Raw genomic sequence first — 21044 nt, forward strand, 5'->3', positions numbered from 1 at the left:
CAGATACATTGATTTAATAAGGTCATAGACTTTGCCCCCTATTCCACACTGAAGAAGTTTATAATAGAGCCCTTCGTGCCATATAGAGTCAAAGGCTTTCTTGAAGTCGATGAAACAGGCGAATATTTTCCCATTTTTTGTTCGGTGTTTATGTTTTTCAATGAGGGTGTGAAGGGTATAGATATGGTCGGCGGTGCGGTGTTTTGGAAGAAAGCCTATTTGGTTTTTTCTGAGGATATTATGTTTGTTAAGAAAATCAAGTAATCTACTATTTAGAATACTGCAGAATAACTTCCCTAGACAACTGTTGACACAGATGCCGCGGTAGTTATTTGGGTCTGATTTGTTTCCACTTTTATATATGGGGGAGATTAGTCCTTGGCACCAGATATCGGGAAAACAGCCTGAGCGTAATATGATGTTGAATAGTTTGAGTATCGCACCCTGCATCTCCATATTGCTGAACTTTAGCATTTCATTTTTGATGTTGTCTGGGCCACAGGCTTTCTTTAGGTGGAGAGATTTTGTTTTTGTGGCCAGTTCTTTCCATGTGATTGGGGAGTCTAGAGGGTTTTGGTTGTCTTTAATTGTTGCTTCTAATGTGTGGAGTTTTTCTGTGACCTGATGTTGACTTGGGTTTGTTTTGTTTTTTGGGATGTCTTTGTAGAGGTTTTCAAAATGTGTTCTCCAGATGTTGCCATCTTGGATTGGTAATGCTTGCAATTGTGTTGTACTCAGGTTATTCCACATTTCCCAGAATTGTTTTGGATTGGTGGAGTTTTCAATTTCTTCGAGTATTTTGTGGGTATAGTTTTGTGTTTTGTTCCTAATGGTGTGTTTATATCTTTTGAGGGTTTCATTGTATCTAGTACGTAGGTCCGGATTGTTTGGTTGCCGATGCTTTTGGTTTGATATTTTTCTCAGGTCTTTTCTGGCATTTTTGCATTCGTGGTCAAACCATTTCATATTTTTATTTTGTCTTTTGTGATGCTTCCTCTTCTGTTTCACGAGGTCGGCTTTTACAGCTGCCTCATGGAAGATCATATTTATATCCTCTATGGCCGTGTTTACACCATCTCTGGTGATCTCATATAGATTTTCTTTAAATTTTGAAATTTTACTTGTGAGATCAGGTGAATTTAGTGCTGTGATGAATTTATCTCCACTGTCTGGGGCCCATCTGTATGTCTGGTTTATTTTATGTAGCTTACTGTGTTCCTTTTTTGTGTCTGTAGTTTGGGCAGAAAGTTTAAGGTACACATTTATTTGGTTATGGTCTGAGAGGGGGGATTGTTGCCTGACAGTGAATGCGTTGATATCGCAGGGGTCCAGGTCAGTGATTGTATAGTCCACCACACTAGACCCAAGAGTTGAGGAGTATGTGAGTCTCCCTTGGGAGTCCCCTCTGAACCTACCATTAACTATGTACAGGCCTAAGGCTCGGCAGAGTTGCACTACCTCCCTACCGCTTTTATTTATTTCACTATCAAGGTTGTTCCGATTTGCGATGGCTGGTGTGACATCTAAAGGGGTCTGGCCAAACACATGGTTGTTTCCCTGTGGGTCTATGAAGTCGGGTTCACAACCGGTCCTTGCATTTAGGTCCCCACATATTATCACCTTTCCTTGGGCCTGGAAATGGCTGATTTCCATGTGGAGAGTATCAAATAACTCCTCTTCGAAATATGGCGAATCTATTGGAGGTATGTAGATCGCACATAAGTAAACATCTTTTTTTGCTATTCCTATATTTTTATCTAGTTTTAGCCATACGTGTGATTTCCCCTGTTTTACCGGTGAGATGTGTTTGTCCAGTTCTCCCTTATACCACACCAATATTCCCCCGGAGGTTCTGCCCTTGCGTGTTTTAGTGTTCTTTACTGAGGGCACAATGATTTCATGGTACATTGGAGGACAGTGGGTCGGCATGTCCTTTTGGCACCATGTTTCTGTTAACACAATTATATCAATGTCTTTTATAGCTTTTAGGAATTCAGGGTCTGCACTCTTCATCCCAAAAGTTGAGGAGCGGAGGCCCTGGATATTCCAGCAGCTTATGTGGAAAGAACGCATTTATATAGTTCAATAAAACGAAATAAAATGGACCTATTTTGTGGGATGAGTGTGGAAACACTATTTTCTATAATGCTAAGTGATGATTTAGTATAAATTTCATGAGGCATGCACATATATCTATCTAATAATAGTAATAATACTGATAAGATAACAATAATGATAATGATAAATAACAATATTAATAATTTCTCCGGCTTTCTATCAGGCTGTTCAGCATCGTCATGATCTTTCTCAGTTCTTGGTCTACAGTCTGTGGTCTAGAGGGGGGTCTTGGGTCAGGTATAAAAGCACGGTTCTGTTGTCGGTTTTGTAAAGGGGGGTGGGGGACATTGGTGGTCCTGTTTGGGCTCCCAATGGTAGGGGGGGTGGGAGGGCTGCGTCTTTTGGCAGTGTTTATGAGGTTTCTTGCGAAGACCCACATCCGCTGTTTGAGTAGATGTATTTCGTCATAGAGGTCCCTTGTGTTGATGTTTGGATGATGGGCCAGGGAGACGTTGGGGAGGACAGAACATCTCGTGTCGATCTCCCTGTTGGTGTTGTGGATTATATAGGCTGGGGTGTCCTTTCTGGGCAGTAGTGTGGAGATCACGATCCGCGCCTCGGGGAATTCCCTGCTGGCCTTTTCTGCCATCCTGCTCACCGCCCAAGCCGTGCCTTCCTGTAGGGTGCGTAGGTCGTTCGTGCCTGTGTGGATCACAATCTCTCTCTCTCCTCTGACCCCAGCCTCTCTCTCTCTCTCCTCTGACTCCAGCCTCTCTCTCTCTCTCCTCTGACCCCAGCCTCTCTCTCTCTCTCCTCTGACTCCAGCCTCTCTCTCTCTCTCCTCTGACCCCAGCCTCTCTCTCTCTCTCCTCTGACTCCAGTCTCTCTCTCTCTCTCCCCTGACTCCAGCCTCTCTCTCTCTCTCCCCTGACTCCAGCCTCTCTCTCTCTCTCTCTCTCCCCAGACTCTCTCTCTCTCTCCTCTGACTCCAGCCTCTCTCTCTCTCTCCCCTGACTCCAGCCTCTCTCGCTCTCTCCCCTGACTCCAGCCTCTCTCTCTCTCTCTCCTCTGACTCCAGCCTCTCTCTCTCTCTCCTCTGACTCCAGCCTCTCTCTCTCTCTCCCCTGACTCCAGCCTCTCTCTCTCTCTCTCTCCCCTGACTCCAGCCTCTCTCTCTCCCCTCTGACTCCAGCCTCTCTCTCTCTCTCCCCTGACTCCAGCCTCTCTCTCCTCTGACTCCAGCCTCTCTCTCTCTCTCCTCTGACTCCAGCCTCTCTCTCTCTCCCCTGACTCCAGCCTCTCTCTCTCTCTCTCCTCTGACTCCAGCCTCTCTCTCTCTCTCCCCTGACTCCAGCCTCTCTCTCTCTCTCTCTCTCCCCTGACTCCAGCCTCTCTCTCTCTCTCTCCTCTGACTCCAGCCTCTCTCTCTCTCTCTCCTCTGACTCCAGCCTCTCTCTCTCTCTCCTCTGACTCCAGCCTCTCTCTCTCTCTCCTCTGACTCCAGCCACTCTCTCTATCTCCTCTGACTCCAGCCTCTCTCTCTCCCCTGGCTCCAGCCTCTGTCTCTCTCTACCCCGACTCCAGCCTCTCTCTCTCTCTCCCCTGACTCCAGCCTCTCTCTCTCTCTCCCCTGACTCCAGCCTCTCTCTCTCTCTCCCCTGACTCCAGCCTCTCTCTCTCTCTCCCCTGACTCCAGCCTCTCTCTCTCTCTACCCCGACTCCAGCCTCTCTCTCACTCTCCCCTGACTCCAGCCTCTCTCTCTCTCTCCCATGACTCCAGCCTCTCTCTCTCTCTCCTCTGACCCCAGCCTCTCTCTCTCTCTCCCCTGACTCCAGCCTCTCTGTCTCACTCCTCTGACCCCAGCCTCTCTCTCTCTCTCCTCTGACTCCAGCCACTCTCTCTCTCTCCTCTGACCCCAGCCTCTCTCTCTTTCTCCCCTGACACCAGCCTCTCTCTCTCTCTCCCCTGACCCCAGCCTTTCTCTCTCTCTCCCCTGACTCCAGCCTCTCTCTCTGTCTCCTCTGACTCCAGCATCTCTCTCTCTCTCTCTCCCCTGACTCCAGCCTCTCTCTCTCTCTCCCATGACTCCAGCCTCTCTCTCTCTCTCCCCTGACTCCAGCCTCTCTCTCTCTCCCCTGACTCCAGCCTCTCTCTCTCTCTCTCTCTCCCCAGCCTCTCTCTCTCTCTCCTCTGACCCCAGCCTCTCTCTCTCTCTCCTCTAACTCCAGCCTCTCTCTCTCTCTCCTCTGACTCCAGCCTCTCTCTCTCTCTCCCCTGACTCCAGCCTCACTCTCTCTCTCTCCTCTGACCCCAGCCTCTCTCTCTCTCTCCTCTGACTCCAGCCTCTCTCTCTCTCTCCTCTGACCCCAGCCTCTCTCTCTCTCTCCTCTGACTCCAGCCTCTCTCTCTCTCTCCTCTGACCCCAGCCTCTCTCTCTCTCTCCTCTGACTCCAGCCTCTCTCTCTCTCTCCCCTGACTCCAGCCTCTCTGTCTCTCTCCCCTGACTCCAGCCTCTCTCTCTCTCTCTCTCTCCCCAGACTCTCTCTCTCTCTCCTCTGACTCCAGCCTCTCTCTCTCTCTCCCCTGACTCCAGCCTCTCTCTCTCTCTCCCCAGCCTCTCTCTCTCTCTCCCCTGACTCCAGCCTCTCTCTCTCTCTCCCCTGACTCCAGCCTCTCTCTCTCTCTCTCTCCCCTGACTCCAGCCTCTCTCTCTCTCTCTCTCTCCCCTGACTCCAGCCTCTCTCTCTCTCTCTCTCTCCCCAGCCTCTCTCTCTCCTCTGACCCCAGCCTCTCTCTCTCTCTCCTCTAACTCCAGCCTCTGTCTCTCTCTCCCCTGACTCCAGCCTCTCTCTCTCTCTCTCTCTCTCCTCTGACCCCAGCCTCTCTCTCTCTCTCCTCTGACTCCAGCCTCTCTCTCTCTCTCCTCTGACCCCAGCCTCTCTCTCTCTCTCCTCTGACTCCAGCCTCTCTCTCTCTCTCCTCTGACCCCAGCCTCTCTCTCTCTCCTCTGACTCCAGCCTCTCTCTCTCTCTCCCCTGACTCCAGCCTCTGTCTCTCTCTCCCCTGACTCCAGCCTCTCTCTCTCTCTCTCTCTCCCCAGACTCTCTCTCTCTCTCCTCTGACTCCAGCCTCTCTCTCTCTCTCCCCTGACTCCAGCCTCTCTCTCTCTCTCCCCTGACTCCAGCCTCTCTCTCTCTCTCTCCTCTGACTCCAGCCTCTCTCTCTCTCTCCCCTGACTCCAGCCTCTCTCTCTCCAATTTCCAATTCCAATTAATTTCCAATTAAAATGCTTTATTGGCATGAAAGTTTACAGAGAACCATATTGCCAAAGCTTACATAGCAAAAAGGTACAGTTTTCCAACATTCTGTAGGTGTCAATCGATTTGACATTTGTTGGGTACATACAATATTACTTTTAAACAATATTAATTTTAAACAGTCTTTGTACTTCATTTGGTACGTTCAATATTAATTTTAAACAGTCTTAATTTTAAACAGTCCTCAGGTTGTGACATGTTGTTACATATTTGGCCCCAAGGTATGGTCTGTCTCCTTCTCCTAGGACTAATCTCAATTTTGACAGATCATCCAATTCCTTGAAATCTGGGGTTGTTTGGCTTAGCTTGTTGAATAATATGTTTCTTGATGTGTTGAATTTTTCGCATTTTAGGAGGAAATGCATTTCTGTTTCAACCTCGCCAGCCAGACATTGATCGCATATTCTATTCTCTCTAGGCTGCCAGGATTTCTTGTATCTGCCTTTTTCAATTTCCAGTTGGTGGTCGCTTAGTCTGTACCTGGTGAGGGTCTGTCTCTGTTTTGTGTCTCTGATGGTCGTGAGGTAGTCTGCCAGTTTATATTCTCTTTTTAGGGCCCGGTAACATTCTAATCTGCTTTGGCTTTCGGTTATTTTGTTCCAATGTTCCAGGTAGGTTTCTTTGCATTTTTTAATGATTTGGTTCACTCGGATTGGTGTTTGGACGGCTGTGTTGGTCTGGGGCTGGTCAGGGTCCGGCTGAGTACTTAGTTTCCGTAGCAGCTGACTCAGGGGACTCTTTTCTGGGTTTAGCTCTTGGGTCTGAAAGGCTTTGAAATGAAGGGTGTCTGGGGAGCTAGATTTGAGGTGATTTAGGAAGTTTAGTGCTCGTTTTTGGATGTTTATTATCAGTGGGTATCTGCCTAGTTCGGCTCTGCATGCATTTGTTGGCGTTTTTCTTTGGGTGCGAAGGATGCTTCGGCAGAATTCTGCATGTAGGGCTTCTATTGTATGTTTTTCCCATTTAGTGTAGCTTTGGTGATTTAGCGGGCCCCATACTTCACTACCGTACAGTGCAATGGGCAGGATTATGCTGTCAAATATTTTGAGCCAGATTTTGATTGGGATTTGGATGTTGTAGAATTTTCTTTTTATTGCATATAGGGCTCTTCGGGCTTTTTCTTTTAGTGCATTCACTGCTATGCTGAAGCTCCCTGATGCTGTAATAGTTAGACCAAGGTAGGTGTAGCTCATAGTGTGTCCTATAGTGATATCACTGAGGGTAAACTGGTATTTGTTTTCCTGACATCTGGGCCTTTTTTGAAAAATCATGATGTTGGTTTTCTTTAGATTTACTGTTAGAGCCCAATTTTGGCAGTATTTGTCGAGTAGGTCTAGTTGTTGCTGTAATCCCTGTTCTGTGGGAGACAGCAGAACCAGGTCGTCCGCATAGAACAGGGATTTCACTTCTCCATCCAGGAGACGGAGACCTGGTGACTCGCTTTGCTCCAGCATGTCTGCTAATTCATTTATGTATATGTTGAACAGGGTCGGGCTCAAATTGCAGCCCTGCCGGACGCCTCTTCTCTGGGTGAAGAAATCGGTGCGTTTGTCTCCAATTTTGACCCCGCATTTGTTTTCCAGATACATTGATTTAATAAGGTCATAGACTTTGCCCCCTATTCCACATTGAAGAAGTTTATAATAGAGCCCTTCGTGCCATATAGAGTCAAAGGCTTTCTTGAAGTCGATGAAACAGGCGAATATTTTCCCATTTTTTGTTTGGTGTATATGTTTTCCAATGAGGGTGTGAAGGGTATAGATATGTTCGGCGGTGCGGTGTTTTGGAAGAAAGCCTGTTTGGTTTTTTCTGAGGATATTATGTTTGTTAAGAAAATCAAGTAATCTACTATTTAGAATACTGCAGAATAACTTCCCTAGACAACTGTTGACACAGATGCCGCGGTAGTTATTTGGGTCTGATTTGTTTCCGCTTTTATATATGGGGGAGATTAGTCCTTGGCACCAGATATCGGGAAAACAGCCTGAACGTAATATGATGTTGAATAATTTGAGTACCGCACCCTGCATCTCCATATTGCTGAACTTGAGCATTTCATTTTTGATGTTGTCTGGGCCACAGGCTTTCTTTAGGTGGAGAGATTTTGTTTTTGTGGCCATTTCTTTCCATGTGATTGGGGAGTCTAGAGGGTTTTGGTTGTCTTTGATTGTTGCTTCTAATGTGTGGAGTTTTTCTGTGACCTGATGTTGACTTGGGTTTGTTTCGTTTATTGGGATGTCTTTGTAGAGGTTTTCAAAATGTGTTCTCCAGATGTCGCCATCTTGGATTGGTAATGCTTGCAATTGTGTTGTACTCAGGTTATTCCACATTTCCCAGAATTGTTTTGGATTGGTGGAGTTTTCAATTTCTTCGAGTATTTTGTGGGTATAGTTTTGTGTTTTGTTCCTAATGGTGTGTTTATATCTTTTGAGGGTTTCATTGTATCTAGTACGTAGGTCCGGATTGTTTGGTTGGCGATGCTTTTGGTTTGATATTTTTCTCAGGTCTTTTCTGGCATTTTTGCATTCGTGGTCAAACCATTTCTTATTTTTATTTTGTCTTTTGTGACGCTTCCTCTTCTGTTTCACAAGGTCGGCTTTTACAGCTGCCTCATGGAAGATCATATTTATATCCTCTATGGCCATGTTTACACCATCTCTGGTGATCTCGTATGGGTTTTCTTTAAATTTTGATATTTTACTTGTGAGATCAGGTGACTTTAGTGCTGTGATGAATTTTTCTCCACTGTCTGGGGCCCATCTGTATGTCTGGTTTATTTTATGGAGCTTACTGGGTTCTTTTTTTGTGTCTGTAGTTTGGGCAGAAAGTTTAAGGTACATATTTATTTGGTTATGGTCTGAGAGGGGGGATTGCTGCCTGACAGTGAATGAGTTGATATCGCAGGGGTCCAGGTCAGTGATTGTATAGTCCACCACACTAGACCCAAGAGTTGAGGAGTATGTGAGTCTCCCTAGGGAGTCCCCTCTGAACCTACCATTAACTATGTACAGGCCTAAGGCTCGGCAGAGTTGCACTACCTCCCTACCGCTTTTATTTATTTCACGATCAAGGTTGTTCCGATTTGCGATGACTGGTGTGACATCTAAAGGGGTCTGGCCAAACACATGGTTGTTTCCCTGTGGGTCTATGAAGTCAGGTTCACAACCGGTCCTTGCATTTAGGTCCCCACATATTATCACCTTTCCTTGGGCCTGGAAATGGCTGATTTCCATGTGGAGAGTATCAAATAACTCCTCTTCGAAATATGGCGATTCTATTGGAGGTATGTAGATCGCACATAAGTAAACATCTTTTTTTGCTATTCCTATATTTTAATCTAGTTTTAGCCATACGTGTGATTTTCCCTGTTTTACCGGTGAGATGTGTTTGTCCAGTTCTCCCTTATACCACACCAATATTCCCCCGGAGGTTCTGCCCTTGCGTGTTTTAGTGTTCTTTACTGAGGGCACAATGATTTCATGGTACATTGGAGGACAGTGGGTCGGCACGTCCTTTTGGCACCATGTTTCTGTTAACACAATTATATCAATGTCTTTTATAGCTTTTAGGAAATCAGGGTCTGTACTCTTCGTCCACAAAAGTTGAGGAGCGGAGGCCCTGGATATTCCAGCCGCTTATGTGGAAAGAACGCATTTATATAGTTCAATAAAACGAAATAAAATGGACCTATTTTGTGGGATGAGTGTGGAAACACTATTTTCTATAATGCTAAATGATGATTTAGTATAAATTTCATGAGGCATGCACATATATCTATCTAATAATAGTAATAATACTGATCAATAATGATAATGATAAATAACAATATTAATAATTTCTCCGGCTTTCTATCAGGCTGTTCAGCATCGTCATGATCTTTCTCAGTTCTTGGTCTACAGTCTGTGGTCCAGAGGGGGGTCTTGGGTCAGGTATAAAAGTACGGTTCTGTTGTTGGTTTTGTAATGGGGGGTGGGGGACATTGGTGGTCCTGTCTCTCTCTCTCCTCTGACCCCAGCCTCTCTCTCTCTCTCCTCTGACTCCAGCCTCTCTCTCTCTCTCCTCTGACCCCAGCCTCTCTCTCTCTCTCCTCTGACTCCAGCCTCTCTCTCTCTCTCCTCTGACCCCAGCCTCTCTCTCTCTCTCCTCTGACTCCAGCCTCTCTCTCTCTCTCCCCTGACTCCAGCCTCTCTCTCTCTCTCCCCTGACTCCAGCCTCTCTCTCTCTCTCTCTCCCCAGACTCTCTCTCTCTCTCCTCTGACTCCAGCCTCTCTCTCTCTCTCCCCTGACTCCAGCCTCTCTCTCTCTCTCCCCTGACTCCAGCCTCTCTCTCTCTCTCTCCTCTGACTCCAGCCTCTCTCTCTCTCTCCTCTGACTCCAGCCTCTCTCTCTCTCTCCCCTGACTCCAGCCTCTCTCTCTCTCTCTCTCCCCTGACTCCAGCCTCTCTCTCTCTCTCCACTCTGACTCCAGCCTCTCTCTCTCTCTCCCCTGACTCCAGCCTCTCTCTCTCTCTCCTCTGACTCCAGCCTCTCTCTCTCTCTCCTCTGACTCCAGCCTCTCTCTCTCTCCCCTGACTCCAGCCTCTCTCTCTCCCCTGACTCCAGCCTCTCTCTCTCTCTCCCCTGACTCCAGCCTCTCTCTCTCTCTCCTCTGACTCCAGCCTCTCTCTCTCTCTCTCCTCTGACTCCAGCCTCTCTCTCTCTCTCCCCTGACTCCAGCCTCTCTCTCTCTCTCTCTCCCCTGACTCCAGCCTCTCTCTCTCTCTCTCCTCTGACTCCAGCCTCTCTCTCTCTCTCTCCTCTGACTCCAGCCTCTCTCTCTCTCTCCTCTGACTCCAGCCTCTCTCTGTCTCTCCTCTGACTCCAGCCACTCTCTCTATCTCCTCTGACTCCAGCCTCTCTCTCTCTCTCTCTCTCTCCCCTGGCGCCAGCCTCTGTCTCTCTCTACCCCGACTCCAGCCTCTCTCTCTCTCTCCCCTGACTCCAGCCTCTCTCTCTCTCTCCCCTGACTCCAGCCTCTCTCTCTCTCTCCCCTGACTCCAGCCTCTCTCTCTCTCTCCCCTGACTCCAGCCTCTCTCTCTCTCTACCCCGACTCCAGCCTCTCTCTCACTCTCCCCTGACTCCAGCCTCTCTCTCTCTCTCCCATGACTCCAGCCTCTCTCTCTCTCTCCCCTGACTCCAGCCTCTCCCTCTCTCCCCTGACTCCAGCCTCTCTCTCTCACTCCTCTGACCCCAGCCTCTCTCTCTCTCTCCTCTGACTCCAGCCACTCTCTCTCTCTCCTCTGACCCCAGCCTCTCTCTCTTTCTCCCCTGACCCCAGCCTCTCTCTCTCTCTCCCCTGACCCCAGCCTTTCTCTCTCTCTCCCCTGACTCCAGCCTCTCTCTCTGTCTCCTCTGACTCCAGCATCTCTCTCTCTCTCTCTCCCCTGACTCCAGCCTCTCTCTCTCTCTCCTCTGACCCCAGCCTCTCTCTCTCTCCCCTGACTCCAGCCTCTCTCTCTCTCTCCTCTGACCCCAGCCTCTCTGTCTCTCTCCTCTGACTCCAGCCTCTCTCTCTCTCCCCTGACTCCAGCCTCTCTCTCTCTCTCTCTCTCCCCAGCCTCTCTCTCTCTCTCCTCTGACCCCAGCCTCTCTCTCTCTCTCCTCTAACTCCAGCCTCTCTCTCTCTCTCCTCTGACTCCAGCCTCTCTCTCTCTCTCCCCTGACTCCAGCCTCTCTCTCTCTCTCTCTCCTCTGACCCCAGCCTCTCTCTCTCTCTCCTCTGACTCCAGCCTCTCTCTCTCTCTCCTCTGACCCCAGCCTCTCTCTCTCTCTCCTCTGACTCCAGCCTCTCTCTCTCTCTCCTCTGACCCCAGCCTCTCTCTCTCTCTCCTCTGACTCCAGCCTCTCTCTCTCTCTCCCCTGACTCCAGCCTCTCTGTCTCTCTCCCCTGACTCCAGCCTCTCTCTCTCTCTCTCTCTCCCCAGACTCTCTCTCTCTCTCCTCTGACTCCAGCCTCTCTCTCTCTCTCCCCTGACTCCAGCCTCTCTCTCTCTCTCCCCAGCCTCTCTCAGTTCAGTTCAGTTCAGTTCAAATGCTTTATTGGCATGAAAGTTTACAGAGAACCATATTGCCAAAGCTTACATAGCAAAAAGGTACAGTTTTCCAACATTCTGTAGGTGTCAATCGATTTGACATTTGTTGGGTACATACAATATTACTTTTAAACAATATTAATTTTAAACAGTCTTTGTACTTCATTTGGTACGTTCAATATTAATTTTAAACAGTCTTAATTTTAAACAGTCCTCAGGTTGTGACATGTTGTTACATATTTGGCCCCTAGGTATGGTCTGTCTCCTTCTCCTAGGACTAATCTCAATTTTGACAGGTCATCCAATTCCTTGAAATCTGGGGTTGTTTGGCTTAGCTTGTTGAATAATATGTTTCTTGATGTGTTGAATTTTTCGCATTTTAGGAGGAAATGCATCTCTGTTTCAACCTCGCCGGCCAGACATTGATCGCATATTCTATTCTCTCTAGGCTGCCAGGATTTCTTGTATCTGCCTTTTTCAATTTCCAGTTGGTGGTCGCTTAGTCTGTACCTGGTGAGGGTCTGTCCCTGTTTTGTGTCTCTGATGGTCGTGAGGTAGTCTGACAGTTTATATTCTCTTTTTAGGGCCCGGTAACATTCTAATCTGCTTTGGCTTTCGGTTATTTTGTTCCAATGTTCCAGGTAGGTTTCTTTGCATTTTTTAATGATTTGGTTCACTCGGATTGGTGTTTGGACGGCTGTGTTGGTCTGGGGCTGGTCAGGGTCCGGCTGAGTACTTAGTTTCAGTAGCAGCTGACTCAGGGGACTTTTTTCTGGGTTTAGCTCTTGGGTCTGAAAGGCTTTGAAATGGAGGGTGTCTGGGGAGCTAGATTTGAGGTGATTTAGGAAGTTTAGTGCTCGTTTTTGGATGTTTATTATCAGTGGGTATCTGCCTAGTTCGGCTCTGCATGCATTTGTTGGCGTTTTTCTTTGGATGCGAAGGATGCTTCGGCAGAATTCTGCATGTAGGGCTTCTATTGTGTGTTTTTCCCATTTAGTGTAGCTTTGGTGATTTAGCGGGCCCCATACTTCACTACCGTACAGTGCAATGGGCAGGATTATGCTGTCAAATATTTTGAGCCAGATTTTGATTGGGATTTGGATGTTGTAGAATTTTCTTTTTATTGCATATAGGGCTCTTCGTGCTTTTTCTTTTAGTGCATTCACTGCTATGCTGAAGCTCCCTGATGCTGTAATAGTTAGACCAAGGTAGGTGTAGCTCATAGTGTGTCCTATAGTGGTATCACTGAGGGTAAACTGGTATTTGTTTTCCTGATATCTGGGCCTTTTTTTAAAAATCATGATGTTGGTTTTCTTTAGATTTACTGTTAGAGCCCAATTTTGGCAGTATTTGTCGAGTAGGTCTAGTTGTTGCTGTAATCCCTGTTCTGTGGGAGACAGCAGAACCAGGTCGTCCGCATAGAACAGGGATTTCACTTCTCCATCCAGGAGACGGAGACCTGGTGACTCGCTTTGCTCCAGCATGTCTGCTAATTCATTTATGTATATGTTGAACAGGGTCGGGCTCAAATTGCAGCCCTGCCGGACGCCTCTTCTCTGGGTGAAGAAATCGGTGCGTTTGTCTCCAATTTTGACCCCGCATTTGTTTTTCAGATACATTGATTTAATAAGGTCATAGACTTTGCCCCCTATTCCACACTGAAGAAGTTTATAATAGAGCCCTTCGTGCCATATAGAGTCAAAGGCTTTCTTGAAGTCGATGAAACAGGCGAATATTTTCCCATTTTTTGTTTGGTGTATATGTTTTTCAATGAGGGTGTGAAGGGTATAGATATGGTCGGCGGTGCGGTGTTTTGGAAGAAAGCCTATTTGCTTTTTTCTGAGGATATTATGTTTGTTAAGAAAATCAAGTAATCTACTATTTAGAATACTGCAGAATAACTTCCCTAGACAACTGTTGACACAGATGCCGCGGTAGTTATTTGGGTCTGATTTGTTTCCACTTTTATATATGGGGGAGATTAGTCCTTGGCACCAGATATCGGGAAAACAGCCTGAACGTAATATGATGTTGAATAATTTGAGTACCGCACCCTGCATCTCCATATTGCTGGACTTGAGCATTTCATTTTTGATGTTGTCTGGGCCACAGGCTTTCTTTAGGTGGAGAGATTTTGTTTTTGTGGCCAGTTCTTTCCATGCGATTGGGGAGTCTAGAGGGTTTTGGTTGTCTTTAATTGTTGCTTCTAATGTGTGGAGTTTTTCTGTGACCTGATGTTGACTTGGGTTTGTTTCGTTTATTGGGATGTCTTTGTAGAGGTTTTCAAAATGTGTTCTCCAGATGTCGCCATCTTGGATTGGTAATGCTTGCAATTGTGTTGTACTCAGGTTATTCCACATTTCCCAGAATTGTTTTGGATTGGTGGAGTTTTCAATTTCTTCGAGTATTTTGTGGGTATAGTTTTGTGTTTTGTTCCTAATGGTGTGTTTATATCTTTTGAGGGTTTCATTGTATCTAGTACGTAGGTCCGGATTGTTTGGTTGGCGATGCTTTTGGTTTGATATTTTTCTCAGGTCTTTTCTGGCATTTTTGCATTCGTGGTCAAACCATTTCTTATTTTTATTTTGTCTTTTGTGACGCTTCCTCTTCTGTTTCACAAGGTCGGCTTTTACAGCTGCCTCATGGAAGATCATATTTATATCCTCTATGGCCATGTTTACACCATCTCTGGTGATCTCGTATGGGTTTTCTTTAAATTTTGATATTTTACTTGTGAGATCAGGTGACTTTAGTGCTGTGATGAATTTTTCTCCACTGTCTGGGGCCCATCTGTATGTCTGGTTTATTTTATGGAGCTTACTGGGTTCTTTTTTTGTGTCTGTAGTTTGGGCAGAAAGTTTAAGGTACATATTTATTTGGTTATGGTCTGAGAGGGGGGATTGCTGCCTGACAGTGAATGAGTTGATATCGCAGGGGTCCAGGTCAGTGATTGTATAGTCCACCACACTAGACCCAAGAGTTGAGGAGTATGTGAGTCTCCCTAGGGAGTCCCCTCTGAACCTACCATTAACTATGTACAGGCCTAAGGCTCGGCAGAGTTGCACTACCTCCCTACCGCTTTTATTTATTTCACGATCAAGGTTGTTCCGATTTGCGATGACTGGTGTGACATCTAAAGGGGTCTGGCCAAACACATGGTTGTTTCCCTGTGGGTCTATGAAGTCAGGTTCACAACCGGTCCTTGCATTTAGGTCCCCACATATTATCACCTTTCCTTGGGCCTGGAAATGGCTGATTTCCATGTGGAGAGTATCAAATAACTCCTCTTCGAAATATGGCGATTCTATTGGAGGTATGTAGATCGCACATAAGTAAACATCTTTTTTTGCTATTCCTATATTTTAATCTAGTTTTAGCCATACGTGTGATTTTCCCTGTTTTACCGGTGAGATGTGTTTGTCCAGTTCTCCCTTATACCACACCAATATTCCCCCGGAGGTTCTGCCCTTGCGTGTTTTAGTGTTCTTTACTGAGGGCACAATGATTTCATGGTACATTGGAGGACAGTGGGTCGGCACGTCCTTTTGGCACCATGTTTCTGTTAACACAATTATATCAATGTCTTTTATAGCTTTTAGGAAATCAGGGTCTGTACTCTTCGTCCCAAAAGTTGAGGAGCGGAGGCCCTGGATATTCCAGCCGCTTATGTGGAAAGAACGCATTTATATAGTTCAATAAAACGAAATAAAATGGACCTATTTTGTGGGATGAGTGTGGAAACACTATTTTCTATAATGCTAAATGATGATTTAGTATAAATTTCATGAGGCATGCACATATATCTATCTAATAATAGTAATAATACTGATCAATAATGATAATGATAAATAACAATATTAATAATTTCTCCGGCTTTCTATCAGGCTGTTCAGCATCGTCATGATCTTTCTCAGTTCTTGGTCTACAGTCTGTGGTCCAGAGGGGGGTCTTGGGTCAGGTATAAAAGTACGGTTCTGTTGTTGGTTTTGTAATGGGGGGTGGGGGACATTGGTGGTCCTGTCTCTCTCTCTCCTCTGACCCCAGCCTCTCTCTCTCTCTCCTCTGACTCCAGCCTCTCTCTCTCTCTCCTCTGACCCCAGCCTCTCTCTCTCTCTCCTCTGACTCCAGCCTCTCTCTCTCTCTCCTCTGACCCCAGCCTCTCTCTCTCTCTCCTCTGACTCCAGCCTCTCTCTCTCTCTCCTCTGACCCCAGCCTCTCTCTCTCTCTCCCCTGACTCCAGCCTCTCTCTCTCTCCCCTGACTCCAGCCTCTCTCTCTCTCTCCTCTGACCCCAGCCTCTCTCTCTCTCTCCCCTGACTCCAGCCTCTCTCTCTCTCTCCTCTGACCCCAGCCTCTCTCTCTCTCTCCCCTGACTCCAGCCTCTCTCTCTCTCTCCTCTGACCCCAGCCTCTCTCTCTCTCTCCCCTGACTCCAGCCTCTCTGTCTCACTCCTCTGACCCCAGCCTCTCTCTCTCTCTCCTCTGACCCCAGCCTCTCTCTCTTTCTCCCCTGACCCCAGCCTCTCTCTCTCTCTCCCCTGACCCCAGCCTTTCTCTCTCTCTCCCCTGACTCCAGCCTCTCTCTCTGTCTCCTCTGACTCCAGCATCTCTCTCTCTCTCTCTCCCCTGACTCCAGCCTCTCTCTCTCTCTCCTCTGACCCCAGCCTCTCTCTCTCTCCCCTGACTCCAGCCTCTCTCTCTCTCTCCTCTGACCCCAGCCTCTCTATCTCTCTCCTCTGACTCCAGCCTCTCTCTCTCTCCCCTGACTCCAGCCTCTCTCTCTCTCTCTCTCTCCCCAGCCTCTCTCTCTCTCTCCTCTGACCCCAGCCTCTCTCTCTCTCTCCTCTAACTCCAGCCTCTCTCTCTCTCTCCTCTGACTCCAGCCTCTCTCTCTCTCTCCCCTGACTCCAGCCTCTCTCTCTCTCTCTCTCCTCTGACCCCAGCCTCTCTCTCTCTCTCCTCTGACTCCAGCCTCTCTCTCTCTCTCCTCTGACCCCAGCCTCTCTCTCTCTCTCCTCTGACTCCAGCCTCTCTCTCTCTCTCCTCTGACCCCAGCCTCTCTCTCTCTCTCCTCTGACTCCAGCCTCTCTCTCTCTCTCCCCTGACTCCAGCCTCTCTGTCTCTCTCCCCTGACTCCAGCCCCTCTCTCTCTCTCTCTCTCCCCAGACTCTCTCTCTCTCTCCTCTGACTCCAGCCTCTCTCTCTCTCTCCCCTGACTCCAGCCTCTCTCTCTCTCTCCCCAGCCTCTCTCAGTTCAGTTCAGTTCAGTTCAAATGCTTTATTGGCATGAAAGTTTACAGAGAACCATATTGCCAAAGCTTACATAGCAAAAAGGTACAGTTTTCCAACATTCTGTAGGTGTCAATCGATTTGACATTTGTTGGGTACATACAATATTACTTTTAAACAATATTAATTTTAAACAGTCTTTGTACTTCATTTGGTACGTTCAATATTAATTTTAAACAGTCTTAATTTTAAACAGTCCTCAGGTTGTGACATGTTGTTACATATTTGGCCCCTAGGTATGGTCTGTCTCCTTCTCCTAGGACTAATCTCAATTTTGACAGGTCATCCAATTCCTTGAAATCTGGGGTTGTTTGGCTTAGCTTGTTGAATAATATGTTTCTTGATGTGTTGAATTTTTCGCATTTTAGGAGGAAATGCATCTCTGTTTCAACCTCGCCGGCCAGACATTGATCGCATATTCTATTCTCTCTAGGCTGCCAGGATTTCTTGTATCTGCCTTTTTCAATTTCCAGTTGGTGGTCGCTTAGTCTGTACCTGGTGAGGGTCTGTCCCTGTTTTGTGTCTCTGATGGTCGTGAGGTAGTCTGCCAGTTTATATTCTCTTTTTAGGGCCCGGTAACATTCTAATCTGCTTTGGCTTTCGGTTATTTTGTTCCAATGTTCCAGGTAGGTTTCTTTGCATTTTTTAATGATTTGGTTCACTCGGATTGGTGTTTGGACGGCTGTGTTGGTCTGGGGCTGGTCAGGGTCCGGCTGAGTACTTAGTTTCAGTAGCAGCTGACTCAGGGGACTTTTTTCTGGGTTTAGCTCTTGGGTCTGAAAGGCTTTGAAATGGAGGGTGTCTGGGGAGCTAGATTTGAGGTGATTTAGGAAGTTTAGTGCTCGTTTTTGGATGTTTATTATCAGTGGGTATCTGCCTAGTTCGGCTCTGCATGCATTTGTTGGCGTTTTTCTTTGGGTGCGAAGGATGCTTCGGCAGAATTCTGCATGTAGGGCTTCTATTGTGTGTTTTTCCCATTTAGTGTAGCTTTGGTGATTTAGCGGGCCCCATACTTCACTACCGTACAGTGCAATGGGCAGGATTATGCTGTCAAATATTTTGAGCCAGATTTTGATTGGGATTTGGATGTTGTAGAATTTTCTTTTTATTGCATATAGGGCTCTTCGTGCTTTTTCTTTTAGTGCATTCACTGCTATGCTGAAGCTCCCTGATGCTGTAATAGTTAGACCAAGGTAGGTGTAGCTCATAGTGTGTCCTATAGTGGTATCACTGAGGGTAAACTGGTATTTGTTTTCCTGATATCTGGGCCTTTTTTGAAAAATCATGATGTTGGTTTTCTTTAGATTTACTGTTAGAGCCCAATTTTGGCAGTATTTGTCGAGTAGGTCTAGTTGTTGCTGTAATCCCTGTTCTGTGGGAGACAGCAGAACCAGGTCGTCCGCATAGAACAGGGATTTCACTTCTCCATCCAGGAGACGGAGACCTGGTGACTCGCTTTGCTCCAGCATGTCTGCTAATTCATTTATGTATATGTTGAACAGGGTCGGGCTCAAATTGCAGCCCTGCCGGACGCCTCTTCTCTGGGTGAAGAAATCGGTGCGTTTGTCTCCAATTTTGACCCCGCATTTGTTTTTCAGATACATTGATTTAATAAGGTCATAGACTTTGCCCCCTATTCCACACTGAAGAAGTTTATAATAGAGCCCTTCGTGCCATATAGAGTCAAAGGCTTTCTTGAAGTCGATGAAACAGGCGAATATTTTCCCATTTTTTGTTTGGTGTATATGTTTTTCAATGAGGGTGTGAAGGGTATAGATATGGTCGGCGGTGCGGTGTTTTGGAAGAAAGCCTATTTGCTTTTTTCTGAGGATATTATGTTTGTTAAGAAAATCAAGTAATCTACTATTTAGAATACTGCAGAATAACTTCCCTAGACAACTGTTGACACAGATGCCGCGGTAGTTATTTGGGTCTGATTTGTTTCCACTTTTATATATGGGGGAGATTAGTCCTTGGCACCAGATATCGGGAAAACAGCCTGAACGTAATATGATGTTGAATAATTTGAGTACCGCACCCTGCATCTCCATATTGCTGGACTTGAGCATTTCATTTTTGATGTTGTCTGGGCCACAGGCTTTCTTTAGGTGGAGAGATTTTGTTTTTGTGGCCAGTTCTTTCCATGCGATTGGGGAGTCTAGAGGGTTTTGGTTGTCTTTAATTGTTGCTTCTAATGTGTGGAGTTTTTCTGTGACCTGATGTTGACTTGGGTTTGTTTCGTTTATTGGGATGTCTTTGTAGAGGTTTTCAAAATGTGTTCTCCAGATGTCGCCATCTTGGATTGGTAATGCTTGCAATTGTGTTGTACTCAGGTTATTCCACATTTCCCAGAATTGTTTTGGATTGGTGGAGTTTTCAATTTCTTCGAGTATTTTGTGGGTATAGTTTTGTGTTTTGTTCCTAATGGTGTGTTTATATCTTTTGAGGGTTTCATTGTATCTAGTACGTAGGTCCGGATTGTTTGGTTGGCGATGCTTTTGGTTTGATATTTTTCTCAGGTCTTTTCTGGCATTTTTGCATTCGTGGTCAAACCATTTCTTATTTTTATTTTGTCTTTTGTGACGCTTCCTCTTCTGTTTCACAAGGTCGGCTTTTACAGCTGCCTCATGGAAGATCATATTTATATCCTCTATGGCCATGTTTACACCATCTCTGGTGATCTCGTATGGGTTTTCTTTAAATTTTGATATTTTACTTGTGAGATCAGGTGACTTTAGTGCTGTGATGAATTTTTCTCCACTGTCTGGGGCCCATCTGTATGTCTGGTTTATTTTATGGAGCTTACTGGGTTCTTTTTTTGTGTCTGTAGTTTGGGCAGAAAGTTTAAGGTACATATTTATTTGGTTATGGTCTGAGAGGGGGGATTGCTGCCTGACAGTGAATGAGTTGATATCGCAGGGGTCCAGGTCAGTGATTGTATAGTCCACCACACTAGACCCAAGAGTTGAGGAGTATGTGAGTCTCCCTAGGGAGTCCCCTCTGAACCTACCATTAACTATGTACAGGCCTAAGGCTCGGCAGAGTTGCACTACCTCCCTACCGCTTTTATTTATTTCACGATCAAGGTTGTTCCGATTTGCGATGACTGGTGTGACATCTAAAGGGGTCTGGCCAAACACATGGTTGTTTCCCTGTGGGTCTATGAAGTCAGGTTCACAACCGGTCCTTGCATTTAGGTCCCCACATATTATCACCTTTCCTTGGGCCTGGAAATGGCTGATTTCCATGTGGAGAGTATCAAATAACTCCTCTTCGAAATATGGCGATTCTATTGGAGGTATGTAGATCGCACATAAGTAAACATCTTTTTTTGCTATTCCTATATTTTAATCTAGTTTTAGCCATACGTGTGATTTTCCCTGTTTTACCGGTGAGATGTGTTTGTCCAGTTCTCCCTTATACCACACCAATATTCCCCCGGAGGTTCTGCCCTTGCGTGTTTTAGTGTTCTTTACTGAGGGCACAATGATTTCATGGTACATTGGAGGACAGTGGGTCGGCACGTCCTTTTGGCACCATGTTTCTGTTAACACAATTATATCAATGTCTTTTATAGCTTTTAGGAAATCAGGGTCTGTACTCTTCGTCCCAAAAGTTGAGGAGCGGAGGCCCTGGATATTCCAGCCGCTTATGTGGAAAGAACGCATTTATATAGTTCAATAAAACAAAATAAAATGGACCTATTTTGTGGGATGAGTGTGGAAACACTATTTTCTATAATGCTAAATGATGATTTAGTGTAAATTTCATGAGGCATGCACATATATCTATCTAATAATAGTAATAATACTGATCAATAATGATAATGATAAATAACAATATTAATAATTTCTCCGGCTTTCTATCAGGCTGTTCAGCATCGTCATGATCTTTCTCAGTTCTTGGTCTACAGTCTGTGGTCCAGAGGGGGGTCTTGGGTCAGGTATAAAAGTACGGTTCTGTTGTTGGTTTTGTAATGGGGGGTGGGGGACATTGGTGGTCCTGTCTCTCTCTCTCCTCTGACCCCAGCCTCTCTCTCTCTCTCCTCTGACTCCAGCCTCTCTCTCTCTCTCCCCTGACTCCAGCCTCTCTCTCTCTCTCCCCTGACTCCAGCCTCTCTCTCTCTCTCCTCTGACCCCAGCCTCTCTCTCTCTCTCCTCTGACTCCAGCCTCTCCAATTCCAATTCCAATTCCAATTAAAATGCTTTATTGGCATGAAAGTTTACAGAGAACCATATTGCCAAAGCTTACATAGCAAAAAGGTACAGTTTTCCAACATTCTGTAGGTGTCAATCGATTTGACATTTGT

Source organism: Somniosus microcephalus, chromosome 11 (assembly GCF_052327205.1).
Source record: "Somniosus microcephalus isolate GS21.2 chromosome 11, FLI_Smic_1.0, whole genome shotgun sequence".
NCBI lineage: Eukaryota > Metazoa > Chordata > Chondrichthyes > Squaliformes > Somniosidae > Somniosus > Somniosus microcephalus.